This window comes from Malaya genurostris, chromosome 3 (genome assembly GCF_030247185.1).
Source record: "Malaya genurostris strain Urasoe2022 chromosome 3, Malgen_1.1, whole genome shotgun sequence".
Lineage (NCBI taxonomy): Eukaryota > Metazoa > Arthropoda > Insecta > Diptera > Culicidae > Malaya > Malaya genurostris.
Window position 1 is genome coordinate 23,433,024 of NC_080572.1, and position 19,547 is coordinate 23,452,570.

Genomic DNA, 19,547 nt, shown 5'->3' on the forward strand with positions numbered 1-19,547 from the left:
TGCATTCTTTTCGGTTATTTGTTGTTCAAAAATTAAACTGTAGAGTAGAGCACACCCATTCGTTCAACTCTCATAATAAATTATAAATAAATGTAAAATTTTTTATGATTACTATCACCACAATGTAACGAGATAACAAACTGTTTCATAACGATTTTGAAAACATCAGCATCATCTGTTTGGCGAAACACGAATGATGTATTTTTTCATAGTTCCCCCAAGCGCATACTTCCTTCTAGATTCAAAGTAAGCAAAACAAGTAGCTGCAATTGATTGAATGAGAGGAACAAAAAATTATGCTCCTTTTTTGCGATGATATTTACAAAGCTTTGGAAATTCAAAGGTCAAATTAACTGGTCATCCTTGAGAGCACAAAAAAGCGCGATGACTTTTTCACACAGCCCTGATCTTCCGGCATTCTTCTGGTTTAAATATCGAATAAGAGTTCATGTTTATTAAGCTCATGTAAACTTGTTCACATTTTATATTTCGGTAACGTCACTACTGCTCTGAAAAGATTATTTTATTTTTATTAATTCTCCGACGTGTTTTGTATGTACAGATAGTGGAAATTCTCGGATACAACCACGGGGTGAGTATGGTCTAAACGATGAAAAAAATCATCGTTTTCACGAATTTTTACCAGAATTATCGTTCAACAAAATAAGTTCAAATGTTTTGCATGATAAAAAGCATCATTCGAACAACATTTATCGTGGAAAAATATTGAGAAATTAGTCGGTGAAGAGATATTTTTGAGGACTCTTCTTTAAAATCATGATTTGCGGTGTCCACTGTATCTCAGCGCTGACTAATCATAAGTGAACAAATGAACGCAGCATAGTTAGAGTAGAAATTTGATTTTTTTAAATTTTTTTTCAATTTTTGATGATTGTTCAAAGTAAAAACTACGATTTTTCACGAAAAAATCCGCCATTTTGTAGTTGTTAAACCTTCCCAAAGTAACAAACAACGAAAAAGAAAACGTTGGGGTCTGGTTTCTTCTATGTAGAAAGTATGTGCAAAATTGGAAAAAAATGATGCAGTAGTTTTTGACTGACGATGGACACGGACTTTCAAAACCTGCTTTCGAGAAAAATGCGTTTAAAGTTTTTTGTCTATGAGATCAATGGAAACAATTTATTACTCCAGGGATCAAGTAGGGTCTAACATTTTCAAAAAATCATATTTTTACCTTTTTTATAAATATAAAAAATAGGTATAGAATTCGCTCAAACTTTAGAAAAATTTTCCGAGGCCCGGAGGGCCGAGTGTCATATACCAATCGATTCAGCTCGACGAACTGAACAAATGTGTGTGTGTGTGTGTGTGTGTGTGTGTGTGTGTGTGTGTGTGTGTGTGTGTGTGTGTATGTGTGTGTCTGTATGTGTGTTGTCAACTAAGAGGTCGAGATCTCAGAGATGGCTGGACCGATTTTGATCAAACTAGTCGCAAATGAAAGGTCTCACCGTCACCCAGAACTCTATTGAATGGTTTTCAGATCGGATGTTTACTTTTTGAGTTATACGAAACTTTATGTCAAAATTTTCAGTTTTTTGACAGTATCTGTCACAATTGACCTTGAAAACAAAATATATTTTCAGACTTAGATTCCGCACGGTAATACCTATCTAACAAGCCATAGACTGTTAAAATCCGTCCATTTTTAACGGAGATATCGAAATTTTTGTGTGAGCGACTTTTTCCCCTATTCCAGCAGTAGAAGTTTTGAGCGCTGTCTGGCAAAGAAATGGGAGCAACATAAAACACGATTTTTTATACTGTTACATACATTTGTTTCTAAGTACCCAAAAGACTGTATACAGCATGATATTTTGCCTCGGACCGATTTTAGCACGGTTCGTTTTTGGCAACATAGTCGTTCGAATATGGCATATGAAAACCAGATGATGGCAGAATTTTCGAGTTGAAAGCAATTCCATAATTATATTGATTTAAACTACTTACAGCAATAAAACTGGAAGAACATAACAGGCATATACCATTCGAATCAGTTCGTCGAGATCAGCAAATGCGTGTGTGACAAATAATTTCACTCAATTTTTTTCGGAGATGACTCAACCGTTTTCTACAAACTCACATTCATATGAAAAGTCGTATACTCCCAAACAAGGTTCCTGAATTATGTTTGATTCCGACCTCTGGTTCCGGAACTACAGGATGATATTAAAACGAATTAACGAAATTAAAACTATGTAACTCATTTTTCACGTAGATGGATGAACCGATCTAAGATTCAAATGAAATCTAAGAATCATTTAAGATTCAAATGAAAAGTTTTATGATTCTTTAAAACATCTTGTTTTTCAGTCAGATCCATCTTCCGGTTTCGGAGATATAGGGTGATTAGTATAAAAATGTCCATTTCACATAAATTTATCAGGTTTATCGTGTTAACAGATTTGGATAGTCGATAACCAAATACACATATTTCATTTTTGGTTGTATTCAGTTTTCGTTGCGGAAGGCACCTAAAAATTTAATTCGAACTACGATTCCTACATTGATTTTCAAACATTTTGAAACAAATGAAAACTATACAGCTACTCAGGTGAATTTGTCTGACTTCTGCTACACCGAATTTCGAATTCCGGTTCCAGTATCGAATCGTTTCTCAAAGCTCAATCGTTTTCTCAAAAAAAGCCAAATCGAATTTCAGAAACAAAAGTTCAAAGGATAAAATTGGATTTATTTTAAAATCCAATTTTATAAAATTCTGACTTCCGATTCTGGAATTATAGGATGATGAATTTTTAAAATTCAAACCGATATAGAAGATGACAATCCCGAAAAGCTTTAAAGTTGGACTCAAAAATATAGTAATTTATTCGTCATATGGCCATACGAATCGGTTTGGGTTAAGTTGGTTCCTGAATACCGGCTCTGGAAGTATCTTAAGTTATCCTAAACTCTAAAGTGTAAATTACTTCGACATATCATGGAATGTTTAATCGATTGTTACACTTTTAGATTCAAATTCGATCCGATTTGCAGTTTCGACATTATAGAGGAATAAGTGATTAAAATCTCTAATTGCCATTAGAATAATCACATGAAAACTGAAACACCGAAGAATATTCATGCAGAAAACACATGCAGATTGATAAAAACAGGTATCATCATCTCACTGCTAGGTGGATTAAGCACGTTTTTCTTTTATAATCTATTATAACGAATTATTTCAAGAATGTTTTGTCAAGTTTTGAAGTCAATCGAAGTAGAAATCTTGGGTCTTTGCGCCGAGCTCTTACTTCTTCGTAGAATGAGATAGCCATAGATAAATGTCCATAACTTCCAGAAATTCGTTCCAATAGGCTTGAAAATTCCACAGAAAATACTTCAAATGTTTTACTATAAGAAAATATAAAGAAAATAATAAATGATAATTCTTCAAAAGTGTTAGACCCTACCCGCCCCTTAAAGTCCTCTGAAACCAGCCGCGGCGAAGGAAGAAGTTCTATGATGTCTGCAAGCCGACGATGCCCTATCGAGACTCTGGGAGGAATGTAGATCAAAGCTATACATAGATCTTTGCCTTTAATATTAATTTGGAAAGCAACAACGTCAATTCCCGGTGTCGAATGGAGGTTGATACGATAAAATGAATAGCACTTTTTGATCCCTAAAAATACCCCTCCATAAGAGTCTTCTCGATCCAGACGGATTATGTTGAAATTATGGAAGTCAAGGTTGATGTTATACGTAAGCCAAATTTCACTCAAGGAGAATATATCGCGATTACGAGTGTGTATTAAGTGTTTGGGAGAATCATGTTTTGAGATGATACTTTTGCAATTCCACTTACGCACAATGATCATATCTTTGAATCCCAGTGGTAAATTATTTATCAAAAGGTACAATCGCTGCAAGAAGGGGTCATTGTTCAGTCAACTGTTTGAAAAATGTCCTTACTGTTGGCAGTAGAGCAGTTAGAAGGCTTTTTAGAGGATCGATAATATTGAAGGCTGTTAATATCCAGTCCACGATATCAGAAAATTGCAATAATCCAGCGTTTGTTTGATTTTCTGGTTGTGATTTGGGGTCATTCGGGTTTTTGATCCCCCTGGAAGTGCTGGGTACTCCTTATCATCTCTAAATTTTTTGAAACCAGGAGGTATTTGCTTCGGTTTTGAGTCAGCACTTTTCGGTTTTGTTTGATTATTTTGTGACGAAGAGGACAGTCTGAGGCCATTACGAGGAAGCTTAGGAGAAGCCAGATTTTGTCTTTTCCTTCTCCGGTGTCGTCAGAGATATCCTCTTCAACTAGCAAGAGTGTAAACGGGTTCTAAAAGTGCGATGGAGTGGTTCTTTTTAGGATTTCCGCATAAGAACACTTAGAGCGTTCTTTCACGGGTCGCTTCAATTTTTCCGCTCGTTGTATGTACGTAGGGTACACCGAGAAATCATGAGGATTCTCCCTGCAGTAGCAACACTTTTCCGCTGCTCTTTTGCAGAGATCGTTCTGATGGGCCTCTCCACATTTTCCGCATCGCAGTTTGTTGCAACAATAGGTTGCCGTATGCCTGTTTGAAGCTTGTACAGTGCATTACCTGTGGTACATACAGCCAAACAGGCTGGGAAGGGTGCTGTGAGCACCAATAGCCTTCCACCCCGAAGTAATACATAGCGGTGGTGCCGGGGAGGTAGGGTTCGAGATCCAAGGTGTTGTAGTGGGTAGTTTCAATTACCAGTTGGGTAGTCCTGTGGAGAGTCCCACACTCCGTGCATAAATTGCATTTCACCTTGTAAAAAAATACAGGCGAACAGGTAGACGAACTCCACTCACTTCCAAATAGTTTGGAAGTGCAGCTCCGGCAAAAATCACGGAAACGAGTCCGATTGGTAAAATTTACCATCTATCGATTTAGAGTGCAATGGCTTGTACTCCCAAATTTTCACTGGCTGATGGTCGGGGTTTTTGAAACGGCCTACCTCGTCGTTTATCAGATCTTCGATCGTCAGACTTTCGTCACGGACCACACCGTCAATCTCCACCACATGCGACAGGACGTACACGCGGTACTCACTCGTGAACAACTCACTGGTAGCAATCTCGTTTACATGCTTCAGGTCGGACACAACAACACATAACTTGTATGGCGAAACCTTGTCAATAGATTTTATTGCCGAGTAATGTTTTTTCAGGTCCCGGGCAATATTCAGGACTCTGAGAGACTTTGAATTGGCCCGAAAGTATACCACCCACGGACTCCCCGAGCCATCGTCTTGGTAAACTTTTCGACGAGAAGGCAATATCTCAGAGGGGGATGGAGGTATCGGAGGGGGAGATGACGGCATCTCGGATTCAGACTCGGTTTCTAAACGTTCTTCACTGTCATAAATATTCATATTTTTAGTACGGGAGTAAAAGAGTCTCCCGCACTTGTGAAAAGAATGAAAAACAAAAGTAAAAATACCTGTTTTAATCCACCTAGGGGTGTAATGATGCCTTTCTCATGTACATATAATATTGTGGTATTCTATTCAAAAAATTTCTCTTCGATTTTTGAAAGAACCCAAGAGATTGTTTATGCTTAACATACAGAATAAAACAGTGCTTTGATTGCGTAAGCCATCCTTAAGAAAACGAAATGGGTTCACTATTATATGCACTTCCGGCACCGGAACCCGAGAACCGGTATAATCAAAGTCGGTTCGTACGGCCACCAACTAACATGACACACGAACTCTTCTAGTACGCACCCTATAACTCCGGAATCGGAAGTCGGATCAGAACGAAATTCATGAATTTCGTATAGGATCGGAAGACCTTTCATTTGAATCTAAGTTTGTAGAAATCGGTCAAACCATCGCTGAGAAAAGTGAGTGAGATCTATTTTGGTATATATGACCACTATTTCCGGTACTTCTGGAACCGGATACCGGAAACCAGGATAGCCGGAATCGGTTTGTTTAGTTGCCTACTGAAAATGACTATCGATTTGTGTAGTTTTGAGACCAGTTTAGAAATTTTTTTTACGTATTTTGTTTCGCCGGTTTAAGTGACGGTGTACAATATTGAACACACTTTACCCTATAACTCCGGAACCGGAAGTCGGATCCGGATGAAATTCAGGAATTCCGTATGGAACCACGAGACCTTTCATTTGAATTAGTTTGTCAAAATCGGTTCAGCCATCTCCGAGAGAACCTAGTGTGATTATTTGACACATACACACACACATACATACATACACACACACAGATATTGCTCAGCTCGATGAACTGAGTCGAATGGTATATGACACACAATTTTCACTGGGCGGTTTTTCAAGTGATTGCATAACCTTTCTATATGAGAAAGGCAAAAGTATATAAATAGTGAAAGTAAAAAAAAAAGTTAGAAAAAATACTTAACAGTATGACCCCGCAATCTGTTAGGTGAGTTCCTCCTTGATTGTTTGGTTGCTGCGATGCGGGTAGCAAACAATGCATATATGGTACTGCCTGTTGTTGCCCGAGGATAGCACAATAGCGTCTACTGTCGATACCGATACGAACAGAACTCACTTGTATGGGATGCTAATTTTCACTACTTCAATTTAATGCCTACTACAGCCTCTGCTGTGATAGACATCTTCGTCTTGCCGATGTCGATTGTGAAAAAACGCATGTATTCACTTCAAACATTCGATTACGAAGGACGATCATGCTGTTAAAAAACAATTATAATGACAATTAAAAAAAACAATAACAGAGCATGTTTCCTGCAGCAGTTTCAAAAATATCAACACTATTTACAAACAAATCTCCAAATATCAAAGGGGAACGTGCCATTTGAGCCAATTTGTTCTGATTCCTGATTCCTGAACAAGAACACAGTACTTGGCTAGAGAGAACACAAACAAGCTTTCAAATCAGCCCGGTGACAAGAATAGAGCGTCCTACCAAGTGCTATTGTAGCCAACAACTCGGACGTTCGGCGAGCGATCAGACATAATCTGAAATCTGTAACCCACTCGCAGTAAGTGTTTACTCCTGCTGACTCTCACTCATCGTACCCAAAAGAAAGCACCACTCGTGTTTAAAATGCACCTTTTTGGTGAGACTCCTAAGCGTGCGCGGAAGAGTGCGAGTAAGATAGAATACGCCTCGCACTCGCTCGAGAATGTGCTGCATGCACTGGGTTATCGCTCTATTAGCCACACTACCTACCAATAGTTTATACATTGCAATATGGGCACATTTAATGCAATTTTTTTTTCAAATTTATACTTCATTCAGTGAAAACCATTCAAGCAAAGAGGTTTTGTTTCGTTATTACTGGCTCGTGAGTTTACGGCTGCTACCGTTACAAATAAAACTCTAGTTGCAGGTACAAAACCTGTTGGTGTCAAAAACAACACGCTGCGATGCAAGCAAAGGCTGGTGCATAGCCAATATTCGGGGCGTTCTCGACTTGAAAGCAGACAAGGAAGGCCATCCCATTCATACGCACACAGGTGAAGAGACACAGAGGTGCAAACGCATATAAGTACTGTGACACAGAGGTGCGGAGACGCAGGGGTGCAAAGGCACAGAGGTGCTAAGGCACATAAGTGTTGAGCAACAGAGACATCCAACAGGTACCAGATTTTGTATGGGGTACAGTACCTGCTGCGGTATCTCGAAAGAGACGACACGTAACGCGTGGTGCTACACAGCAAGCATCACATTTAATCATTATCAACTGCCATAGCGCTGTACCAACAGACAGGTACAGAGAGCACACACCATGTTCACTGAAGACCACGACTGCAGAGCAACGAAGATAGAATGCGATACCAGAAGATAACAAATTGAAAATTGTTCGCAACGTACTCCTGGTACAGCGGGAACATACTCTCAGTTCGTCGGTTATCATCACGGCAGGGCATCAAATTGAAATTTTACTATTCATAAGTTTATATTCTTATATTATTAATTTAAAAAAATCAGTTCATGTAATGGATGATCATCCGTATCCGATTCCGGATACTAGTATGAGCTTAAATCCTCCCAGAGCTAAGCATTATCCAGAGGGTACAACTAGGCCATGGATAGTCTTTTTTTGGAGCAAGTTGAAGCCGGTGAATTCGATGCAAATTACAAAAGATTTAACATTATGTATTCGAGAAGTATTATAAATCTCAAATGTAAATAGAGATAAAATTCGAGTTGTTGTTAACGATTCAAAATAGGCTAACCAAATTGTAACCTGTGAATTATTCGTTCTATAATATCGAGTTTACACTCCATCGAAGGATGTGGATATTGAAGGTGTTGTCACTGAAGCGAGTCTGACAGCCGATAACTTACTTAAGAATGGATATGGTAGCCTTAAAAACTCTATGCTTGATGGAGTTAAGATACTCGAGTGCAAACAATTGTACCCAGTATCTATTAATGATGCAAACAAAACTTGTCGTCCAGCTCATTTGTTTCGAGTGATATTCGCCGGATCTGCGTTGCCTAGCTATGTCTACATCGATAAAGTCCATTCTCCTGTATGGATTTTCGATTCGCATGTTATGGATTGCACGAACTGTAAAAATTCGGACACAAAGCTACTACTGTATCAGATGTGAAGGACCCTATAAGGATAACCTTTGCGATAGACACTGAAAAATATGGTTATTGTGGGGAGAGTTCTCATGATCTCTCAGTATGCGCTGCAACCGGGTTGCGTAAAGACAAAATGAAGCTTTCTACAAACGCACAGTCTAAGCGCACATATGAAAACATGCTGAAAACTATCATTGTTGTCCCCCTCTCGAAACAGAAAACGGTATTTCAAATCTAGAGTCATAGAAATCTGACTCTGATTGAAAATAGAGAAGGTACATCGTTTGTCACTCCTCAAGGGTTAGTTAAGAGAAAGAAGTGTTTCCCCAAATTACCCAAAAAGGAATCTAAAATATCACAATTGAAAAAAGAACCTCGTTTAAATCCAAAAAAGTCGAATTCAAAACCAAAGATTATGCCTCCTGGTTTGGCAAATTCACGAACCAATCCAGAAACTAGTACAAAAAAGACAATAATCCAGTGGGCTCCATTTCACAGCCACCAACAGGATCAATGAAATTTTCAAAAATTGTGGAATGGATTTTCGCAGCATTCAATATTTCTGACTCTCACTACGACATTCCTTCCGACTCTCATAACGGCATTCCTTCCAATAGCTAGAACTGTTTTGAAGCAGTTATTAGCTCAACTGTCAATTCTCTCAGGGTTTGTATCATTTGATGGATAATTTATCATCCGCTGCAAATGATTCAATCTCTGTCCTGCAGTGGAATTGTCGAACCATGATGCCAAAACTTGACACATTCAAAGTTTTATTGGATAGTTAAAAATGTGATCACCTGCGCTCGATGGAAATCCCAAAAATATATCCAAGTAAGTTCAGATATGTTGATCATTTAGGCATCAAGATCCTGCATCTGTTTATATAGCAGAGTTAGCAGCAGTTCATTATAGCTTGATCGGCACATTTTCTTCAAACCACTATTTCCTCTTACAGCTAGTCTGAGCGCAATTGAAGTCATTCGCTCAAACATGGCATGCAAAAATGAATCGTTTTTCTTGGGTAAAAAAAGACAGTAAGTGAACGACATATTGAATAATAATTTTCAAATCGATATAGTCTGGGTTTCAGCTCATTGTTCCATTTCATGCAATGAGAGAGTCCAGCCAAATGTGGAGCAATTGAGGGTAAAATTTATGAGCGACCGATTGCTTACAACGAATACTATAGCGCGTCTCGCCAAAGGACTCTTGCCAACTGGAAAGCTTCTTGGAATAAAGGTGATCTGGGTCGGTGGATGTATTCAATTATTCTTAAAATGTCGACAAAGGCATGGTTCAGGGGACTGATGTGAGTAGGGATTTCATTCGTGTGATGACCAGACTCATGTCAAATCAACTTCGGCTCATCAGCACTAAGGCGACGAAATCGATAGTAGTAATATGTTTTATCAAATACTCACCGTTGTGACGGTTCAAATATAACTGCCGAGTTTAGCATCAAGCAGTTCAATTTGATTTACTCTGCACTGATGAGTCAAAGACAAAACGTAAAAATTTTAAAAGCTGATATGTGCCCTAGCACAAAATTTGGCTAGCCCCGAAATGATTATGTGGGTTATTACCTTCAATGAAGCAAAATGACTCCCCAAGAACGTTTTCGTTGAAATGAATGAAAGTTTAAGTTTCAACCTTAAGTTATTTATTCCATTTGTTCACAATTGTTCCATAATTTAATGACACACAAGATGCGCCATCTATTGAAAAACTCCGCCATTTTTCAACCGATTTTGACAAATCAACCAGATTTTGAAACGTCGAACTTTTATCTGTGGGCTATTAGAAGAATAAGGTATAAGCTAGCAAACCGAAGATGAAGAAGTAAAAGGTAATATCGCTGCGGAAATTGCGGAAGCATAAGAGGATAACTTAGAAAAGTAATCGATTCGATTGAAGATAATTCATCTGTATTGAAGCGGAATAGTAAATAACGAAGAAATACTCAGTTCGTTTGTTAGAAAATTCCCATGAAATGAGCAACAGATATTACACATAACGAAAACATAGAACAAAACAACAATTTTTCTGGGTACACTTGAAATAAATCTTCCTAAATTTTCATTCAAATGTTATATGATGAACTTTGAATTTTATTAAATTTTGTCAAAAAAAGATAAGTAACAGGAAAGGAAGCGGGGAGCATCATAACGCTTTTAACTTAGAAACCAAACTGTTTCATAATCATTAAAACGTAATTATGTTACGCAGTTGAAGTACTGTCAGCCAGCGTCAAGGAATAAGCCGGTGAAGAAACCAAAATCCTCTAGCCATCAGAAAGAGAAAGTATTTCTTTTTTTACCGACTAGTACCAGACATGCAGTACTTGTATTTGTTACCTCAGATAGATGATGCTACTGTGTAGGAAATCCATATAATAATCAATATGGATTATGAGCGTGTAGCAACAATATTGTTAAAAAGAGCGACAAAAATAAAAATCACAGTAAATCCGTTATAAAAAACTTATCGATCGGAATGCCAGAACCACGTAGAGTACCACGGAACATTTTCTTTGAAGTTTATATAAATTGATGTTTCTTGAAACGGTAACTCACATTACGGTCATTGGTATATTGAATTAAAGAAATTAAAAAAAATATGATCTGAATTTTCAAATGTAGTATGTTCAATAATTTAACAGAAGAAAATACAGAGTGGAAAAAACTGGTAACTCTCAATTGAAATTTACACGTCTAACAGTAGTCAAAAATTTGTCAATGTTACATTAAACCATGATTTTGCGGAAAAGGTAATGCAAGGTATTTCAATGTGTAGAATTTTTCTGAGAAAGATTAATACAGATTAAATTAAATTTCGTTCTTCGCTATTAACTTTGTGTGTTATATGCATCCTTTACCTTCAAAAAAATTTGATAATATAATAATACAACAAACATCGAGTTCATATCTAATTAATTTTAGAAGGTTGAAGAACTAGGTTTATGAAGTTGAAATATTTTATTTGTATTAATTGAAATAAGATTTACTACAGGAATAATTTAACGAGTAACTTTTTAATAAATGTTCGTCAACATCTACAAAACCGCCTAATAACAACTTAACTACTTAACTTAACATTATATTTCCATTGAGCCATTTCCTTGGCTAATTCCAAGCACGTGAAAGACCGCTCAACGTGTAGTCTATAAAAAAATCATTTTTGCTGCACCTGAGCCAATTATGTGTGCCATCGGTTGGACGGTGATTGCCATGTTTCAGTTTGTGAACGCGTGCGGTTGGGTAACGATGCTCTTATACTTCTCTTCTCATCAGACAAAGAAGCTGTAGCAAGTGAAACGGATATGTCTACCCTAACCCTTTTGAAATCGAACGTAATTTTCCCCAATGCGGCTTGTCAGCGATGAAACGGCCAACATTCGTGAGAAATGAAGGGTTTGATGTTAGATGTATGGAATTACATATAACACAGAGTTGGTAAAGTTTGGCTGCGAGGGCAGTTTTTTCGGAACATAATTGGGTGAAAACGTACACACGTAAGTGAATGATTGGAATCCTATTCGTTTATAGTTGTAAATTTAGATGGGTGATTTAGTTTATTATGGTAATAATTGATTTCTACTCGGTTCAAAATATGTAGCAGTGGAAGACACTGACAGACAAAATGAATTTATTACGGAATGGTATCATCAATGCTCAGTTCCCTTTTAAAAGCAGATACAGGTTTCTTCGTATTATCCGAAATTGAAAGCTTGAAAACAGACGAGGAAAACTGTAGCTGTTTTAAGTTCATCCGAAATACGGCAATTCCACATGAAATGCCTCGAGCATGCATACTTTAAAATAGTACTGTCGATGTATCTCTAATCAGAGCTTACATGTCAAGATAGAGATATTTTTTCTGTCACAGTAAGACTGATGACTAAGACGGGAAATATGTCTATTTTACGACATGTTTACTCCATGACGGATACGGATTTGACCAATTTTATAGGGTAGCTCAGATATAATTTGGTATAGCCCTGAGCTGGTGAATTTTGACAACAGCACAATTTTTCACATAATCAACGCAGGTAATCGTTCTACTTTTGCAAAGAAGAAGAGGTTTTGAACGTAACGGGGAGAAAGGAGGTTGTGGCTCTGAAAGAATTTAGCATAAGTTTATAAATTGGCTCTTTCCGGATGAGCTCGAACCTGTTATTTAATCATGAGTGTAGGGTAACGAAGGTATTTTCTTTAATTTCTTTCGGGGGTTGGAGGCTTTATTAAATATGCATCTTGGCACCTGCAGATCGTTCAGCATATTAGGGATGTTAGTTTAAATGTACAACCGCTGCATGAAATGCAACTAACGCAGATACGCATATAAGCGGAAAAAGTCCGTTCATGAAACCTAGTCGCTAACGTTAAGTTTGACTTAGATTACTTATCGTTATGCCGAAGTTTATCATGCACTGATAACCGGTGATAAAGTTATAATTAGGTGAATACTGTATTCAGTTCCAAGCAGAAATCTGCGCTATTCTGAGTGGTGTAGAATCGGCGCTTTAGTAGAGGATTTGTTGTTGTAAAATCTCTAAATCCTTCCTTGAATGCCGAACGATTTGTTTTCTTTTTTGGGCTGTCTTCCCACCCTACCAACTTTCCATGTTTCATTCATCCTTCCATCTCGGAAAAAATAAAAGAAACTATTGCTAAGTACAAATCTCCAAATAACCAAAAGACCGTACAACTTGAATCAATTTGTTAAGATTGCAACTTTAATGTATTGGTTTACGATAACATTCGATCAATCATACATAATTTCAACATCTGCCCCTAGAGTACAGTCAGACCCTGTCAGCTTGGAGTGAAACCAATCTTTAGTTCAGCAACGCCATCACACGGCAACACATTTAACATATCATGTCAATTATATGGGTGCGCAGTGCTGCAGTGCTGCAGACCGTACAACTTGAATCAATTTGTTAAGATTGCAACTTTAACGTATTGGTTTACGATAACATTCGATCAATCATACATAATTTCAACATCTGCCCCTAGAGTACAGTCAGACCCTGTCAGCTTGGAGTGAAACCAATCTTTAGTTCAGCAACGCCATCACACGGCAACACATTTAACATATCATGTCAATTATATGGGTGCGCAGTGCTGCTATTTTGGCGCACACGAATTTAACATTTCTCTCCCCTAATTTTGTGTACGAGATTCGAAGCGGACTCGCATATGTGCGTCGTGCTCGCAAAAAAGGATGTTGCCAATGATTTGTTCGGCAACAATGAGAGCTGGATATCTTGCTAATATGATGTATTTGGTACAGTAGAATGTAATATTCAGTATTTCAAACTTTCCACCGTATGTTTTAAACATTACAAAAATTAAGGCCATCGTCCAAGTACCAAACGCGCGGGTGGTTTTAGGAAATTTTCGATGGAAATTTTAAAAAATTTACAGAACCAAAAACATGAAGATCTTCGAAAACTGTTATCTGTTATGGCAAAAATGGCTAAAAAATTTGGAGGACTTTCTTAGTGTTATCAAAAATAGCTCTGAAAAATGAGTGTTTTTGTGATATTTCACAACTATTACACACATTCAAACTGAAGCGGATTTTCTTCAGTTCATTGCAAAATTGATCTTATTCTGTGGAAAACTTAGGAAACTTCACAAAACATCATTCGGTTTATAAATTGAATTAGCATCGTTGCGAAATAATTTGTATTTCATGTACTTACCTTACCTAACAGCTATATTCCTGGAGTGTCCTTTGCTGTATCAAGCATACGTCTCCACATAACTCGGTCCATGGCTGCTCGCCAGCCATTCAAGACACGGATGCTTCTGAGATCACCCACCACTTGATCGATCCACCTTGCTCGCTGAGCTTCTCTTCTTCTTGTACCAGTCGGATTGGATTCAAGAACCATTTTCACTGAGCTATCGTCCAACATCTTCAGCCCAGCCCATCGTAGACGTCCGATTTTAGCTGTCCGTACGATGGGTGGTTCTCCTAGCAGCTGTTGCAATTCGTGATTCATACGCCGTCTCCACGTTCCGGCTTCCATCTGCACTCCGCCATAGATGGTCCTCAGTACCTTTCTTTCGAAAACACTGAGGGCGCGTTGGTCCTCTGCCAACATAGTCCAGATCTCGTGGCCATAGAGAACAACCGGTCTAATGAGCGTTTTGTAGATAGTCAATTTCGTGCGTTAGCGTTTCTTGATCGAAGCGTTTTTCCGAGTCCAAAGTACGCACGATTCCCTGCCAAAATACGTCTATGAATTTCTCTGCTGGTGTCATTATCGGCGGTCACCAGTGAGCCCAAATACATGAACTCGTCAACCACCTCGATATTGTCACCGTCTATCAATATTCGTGGTGGGGGACGTAGTGTTTCTTCTCTAGAGGTTCTTCCTCTCATGTATTTTGTTTTTGACGCATTTATGGCCAGTCCGATACGCCTAGCTTCAGCTTTCAGTCCGATGTAGGTTTTCGTCGTCTTCTCAAGGTTACATGTCACAATATCAATATCGTCAGCGATGCCAAAAACTACAAGGATCAGCCCCATGGGGTTGTTCGAGCCATTGATGTGGAACAAGGTAACCAAAATTTCTATTGATCGACATTTTCAATCAAACAGTTCAATCAATCGTCACACTTTTGAATCCGCAACTGGACGAGAGTCTGCTTAGATTGATCTTTATTAGGAACCAACACCAAACACGCGAACTCAAAATATAGACTCTATTTGTCTTGATTTGTATTTGTTTTGTAGCTAACGTGATTACATCAATATCCTAAATGAATGCAATTATATGTTTGTATATACTTGCGATACGGATTTCGATATTAAGCTTCTCTTCGCGAAGCTTGTGTTCAAGTTTTGTATGCAAGCAAATTTTTTTATAGCGTTAAGTTTCTCTACCATTCTGCGATTCCGGTTGAAGCGATAAATTTTTTTCTCATTATTAATGAGTTCATCTTATTAAATATAAATTAGGAATTAATCTTAAGTACTCAAAATTGACCTTGGGGCAGTTGCAAATTTCTCAGGCGACACAAGATCAGAGCATACCAATTAAAGCTTCAAATCGTTTTATAGCGCTTTCTGTCTTGCTGTCTAGTAACAACTTTCCTCTGGCATGCTACACGTAGGGCTGAAATGTTAGCTATAATTTCGCTTATATTTATAGATTCGTGTGCTTCCAACAGCTTCGCTTCTGCATCGATTGACCAATCAGAGCGATGCTTTCCCATTGATATATCGCATACTCCTTCAAAAACGTCGTCTATGGCAGGGAAATCCGGTATGCCGGAGATTTTTAGCAAACAAAATAAGACACTGCTAGCTATTAATCATCATTTCAATGATATATAATTGAAAATACATGGCTATGATCATTCAAATCAATACGTAATAATATTTCCAATCAATTAGTGAAATAATATTACTGATTGAAACTAAACTGACTGAGCTGTAAGCGTTCCACATCAAAAGTTGTACGGACTTTCGGAAGATCGTGTCACTCGTGTCGATCTTCGCTCTTCGAATCACACCTTCCAAGACAATATTGAACAAGATACAAGAGAGTCCATCACCTTGCCATAGCCCACTCCGAGTTTCGAAGAGAGCGTCCCAGATACTCGGACATAGCACATCACTCTATGCCGCTTTGAAGTCAATGAATAGGTCGTATGCCGCTTTGAAGTCAATGAATAGGTGATGCGTGGGTACGTTGCATTCACGACACTTCTGGAGTACTTGTCTTATCGCGAATATGTGATCCGTAGTGACGCGGGCTCCAGTAAATCCCGCTTGGTACAGCCCAACGAATTCCTTAGCTATTGGTGATAGACGACGGCAAAGGATTTAAGAGAGTACATTGTACCTTGGCGGCGTTCAGCAATGTGATTGCGCGGTAACTGCAACAATCTAGCTTATCACCCTTTTTGTAGACGGGACATGCCACTCCATCCATCCATTCCTGCGGTAGAATCTCCTCCTACCAAATCGTCGGCTGAGCGTGCACCCAGATTGATTCCTGTGCCGTTTTCTGTATCTTGTGCTTCACCATTCAGATGCTCGTCATAGTACTGCTTCCACCTGTCGATCACCTCACGTTCGTTCGTGAGAATTTCGGCCTGTGGCGTGTAGCCTCTACGTGAGCGATTCACCTCCTCATAGAACTTCCGTGCGTCATTTGCGCGGTACAGCTGCTCCATCGCTTCGCGTTCTTGGTCTTCCTGGTGGCGCTTTTTCCTCCGGAAAACCTTGTTCTGTCTGTACCGCGCCTGTCTATACCGTTCCTCGTTCGCTTTTGTGCGGGGCGGACCAACTGCTGACATTCGCCAGTCATTTCCTCGATTCGATAACCTCATACCTAGTACGGTTGCAGCAGTGCTACTCACGGCGGACCTTACGTTCCTCCAGCCGGCTTCAAGAGTTACCGCGCCAAGCTGCTCTTCCGTTGGTAGCACTAGTTCCAGTTGTTGCGCGTATTCCTCTGCAGTACGAACGCTACGTAGCTGTTCGAGATTGAGTCCCGGCGTTCCTGTGCGACAAGTGTTGTTCATCGTCGATAGTTTTGAGCGCATACAAACCGCGACAAGGTAGTGGTATTGTATTTCATGTAGTACTTTCAAATCGTCAAAATACAACGAAATCGGCTATATTTTTATATTCATCGATTTTCCATGATAAGCGTGGACAGCTTTTTCAAAAATGTGCCTGAATGTAATTCTTGAAACCAGAAAATGATTTCTTCGAATAAAAACTTATCATATCATCGCATTTTTTATCCAAATAATTGTGAAAGATCACTAAAATACTTTTTTTTCAGAGCTATTTTTGATAACACTCGGAAAATCCTTCGATTTTTTCTGCTATTTTTGCTCTGCAGAGAGATAAAAGTTTTTCAAAGGTCTGTATATTTTTCGTTTCGGCAAATTTTTCAAAATATTCATCGAAAATTTTCTAAAACCACCATGGTACTTGGACGATGGCCTTAATCATGAATCATAAACACTTATACGACTCGTATCTTCATCTAACATGGATCAAAAGTTTCATCAAAACATAACATCTCAATACCCCTTCGTTGTATTTAAATGAAAAAAAAAATTGATCGTTTAAATATCAGCGGCTTATCCATTGCCTGTTGCGAGCAGTTTCAAACTTAGTTATCCATCCATTGCTACCTCCACAGGTTGCGTCTCGATATGTTTACGAATATGCGATTTATGATGGGAATACGAATGAGGTGACCTAAAGAGAAACGCTCTAACAGCAGCAGCACAATTTTCTTCACAAATATCAAAAAAGGTCACGACCAGGCCGCTGTGGGTACCGAAATGAAAGATCTCGTGGATTTATGCTTTTGTTATGTAATTCAATCGGCTTTTGGTTTTATATTGTATGGAGCGATCAGATGATTAGCTACAGATTTAAAAGACTTAACTAGGAAATTGTAGAATTCCTATTCAGAAGTTCTCCAACCGAACAATAAAAAAAAACAAGACTATTACATTACCACGAGACACACACCCATTAGAATCCTACTACAATTATAAATAAATTAAGTCATTCTATTTAAAATCTCATTCCAGAGGTTCCACAATGAAAAATCACAACAAATATCATGTCGTTAATTTACATACCTTACAATGCTTTACTGGCCTTCCGACTATTTACACACTTAAAAAAACCCTGTGATTTTACATCTTATTAGATGCACATAAATGGAGCATCGAAGCTCACGCAAATTTACGTGGAAGAACATTTAATATTGTGTCTAAAACTCCATACATGAAATTCATTGAAATAAAAAAAATACTGAGAGCAACCGTCTCGACTTGAACCGAGAATCATTGGATCGCAACAAGTACGTCTGTTAATCGACTGAGCCACAGAAGCATGCATCTGCTTGGCTGGTAAAAGGTGCATATAAATTCATACAGTCGCACCTGCCAGCAGAACGCAAGTTACAGTCGAAACCAGTAAAATTCAAGCTCATCTAACATTAAGTCATTACAAATGAGATTTTCCGTCATTTGACTAATTAGGTCTTTAAGAATTACATCGTATGAGGGATTAAGTCACCAGTAAAATTCAAATTTTTTTGGTGTGTAGCGAAGCAGCGTTCGTATGCTGAAACATTGAACTCTTTCTTTACATTCTTTTGGTGAGAATAATTTCTGATTGTACAGTGAAGTCTTTGATATTTTGGGTGTCGGGAAGTTCACCGCATGTTTAGGTTTCATCGATCGTTAGTGAATAACCTCAGGACCTCAGTTTACCTGTCTGGCTTCTATTTAATAACGGATGATTGCGTTGTATAACCTTTTTATTAATATCAGAGAAAATAATATGGTGCAGTTATCAGGGAAAATAATATGGTGCATTTATGTTATGTGAAATTTATACAAAATCTCCTGTAAGAAACGGTATTTTTCCTTATATTCGTGTAGCTGTCAGTCAACCCAAACACCGACATTTTTCGAAATCGCATTAAGTTCGTGGCCCTCGGTGCCAGTAAAGTACACCCTTTACTGCAGACGGCACTGGACATACAACTGCATTGCTAATCTTTTCGCTCTTCCTGGTTTGTGTGTCTGTTTTATTTTTCTTACGAGACTAATTCCTATGGCATCAACCCGTCGCAAGCAAAGTCAATAATAACGACTACATTGACAACTTTGAGAAGGTAAATGTCAATTATTTCAGAATTTATTTTTATTGATGGGATCGAAATGAGAAAAACTGCACTTTCATCTCCTTTAAGACATTTTACAGTTCCTTTAACTGGTTTACAATGGAACAAAGCTAGAGAGTCATTACTTTTTATGATCACTTCTTCGTTAGTTTTAGTTTCTGTTGATTTCCTATTCCACGAACCAAGTAATTTGAGTTAATAAATTGAGTTAATGTTTGGAGCTGCGTTTTTTATATAGCTACTATTGTGCGAGTGAAACGGTGTATGTTTCCTGAAACTTTCCGTGGAATGTCGATCCTTGTCGTCGGTAAGG

General features: G+C 38.3%; 1 protein-coding gene across 14 annotated transcripts in view; it reads right to left on the minus strand.

The window, feature by feature from the left end:
- Positions 1 to 19,547, minus strand: part of LOC131439077 (myb-like protein Q) — a 236,963-nt gene that overhangs the window by 97,970 nt on the left and 119,446 nt on the right. The window lies entirely within an intron of this gene.